Here is a 1,552-nt window from a genome sequence, read left to right as displayed (position 1 = left end):
CCAATCCCAAAGTGCCACCGCCACCACAGAAGATGGAGGCCAAGAAGAAGAAGAAGAAGGAGGACAGGACACGCCCTAATTCCTCCATCTTGTCCCCCTAGAACCCCCCTGTACCGAGATTCTAAAACCTGTGTTTCACACTATAATTAACCTATCCCTTCACCATTTATCCCCGTGTGATCCTCCCATCCTCATACAGCTGTTGTTTCCCATGCAGGATCAAAGTCCAGCCACCAGACACTTCTGGCAACATTCCAGGACCTCTGAGCCCCCCAAGGGTTATCTCGGTGACTCTGCACATCAGGACTGATGTGCTGAGATCCCACATATCTTGGTAGGTATTCTTGGTGTTATATCTTGCTAATTCTGCCCTTGGAGGAATTACTCAGTTCTGCAGTCCTTATTACACGCCCTTTTCTAAAAGACTTTTATACTGTTTGACAAGTGCACTTTTAGTGCACTTATTGACAAGTGCACATTCAGTAAGAACCAATCCCAAAGTGCCACCGCCACCACAGAAGATGGAGGCCAAGAAGAAGAAGAAGGAGGACAGGACACGCCCTAATTCCTCCATCTTGTCCCCCTAGAACCCCCCTGTACCGAGATTCTAAAACCTGTGTTTCACACTATAATTAACCTATCCCTTCACCATTTATCCCTGTGTGATCCTCCCATCCTCATACAGCTGTTGTTTCCCGTGTAGGATCAAAGTCCAGCCACCAGACACTTCTGGCAACATTTCAGGACCTCCGAGCCCCCCAAGGGTTATCTCGGTGACTGCACATCAGGACTGCTGTGCTGAGATCCCACACTCTAGTGACATCTGGTGACTGCCAGAGTGTAGGCTGAGACACGGAGTCCGGATTGCCGGTGAGGTTGTGTTGTCCCCACTCTTTGGTGCTTTGCCTGCTGTTCTGGTGGTGATGGCAGCCTCTGCGAGTTTCGAGGAGGATTCTGCTGCCTTCTGATACAAGGCAAGGCGACCTGGTTCTGAGGAACAGCACGGCGACCCAACTCTCCAGGGTCGCTCGGGCCAAGGAGCACGCAGACACCAATGTGGCGGACGGTCCAAAGGCGTTTATTATCTCTTCTCGTGGGGTTTTATAATCTGAGGGGTCTGCCTACGTCAGAGGGGGTCTGCCTTTACCTTCTATGGTTAGTAAGGAGTGGAAAGTTACCAGGAGTGGAGTGGAAAGTTACTGGCACTGCCGTTAGGGGGGCTACATTCCTGGTTATATTCCTAGGGTGATCTCTTATTGTCCTGGTTTAGGACAAATTAGGGGAAATCTCCAAAAGGGAGTCCCCCCCCCAAAAAAACAAACCTGCAACCACCCCTCCCCCCAAATACCGGGTTCGGGAAGGAATTTCTCGGAGGAGCAAAGTGGAAAACAAAACCTATTTATTGACAAATAACGAAAGAACACTCCCCAACACAAGAAAAGAAAAGAAAACCAGTTCAGTGTTGTGGAGGGCGCCGAGCTTCTCTCGCAGGCTCCGGAGATCCCGCCGGACGTCCCAGGTCAGGTCCGGAGCCGGTCCAGTATCTTCAGGG

Source organism: Melozone crissalis, unplaced genomic scaffold (assembly GCF_028551555.1).
Source record: "Melozone crissalis strain CALT ecotype California unplaced genomic scaffold, PUWL_Pcris_2 ptg000046l_1, whole genome shotgun sequence".
Lineage (NCBI taxonomy): Eukaryota > Metazoa > Chordata > Aves > Passeriformes > Passerellidae > Melozone > Melozone crissalis.
Note: the sequence above shows the minus strand (reverse complement) of the source record.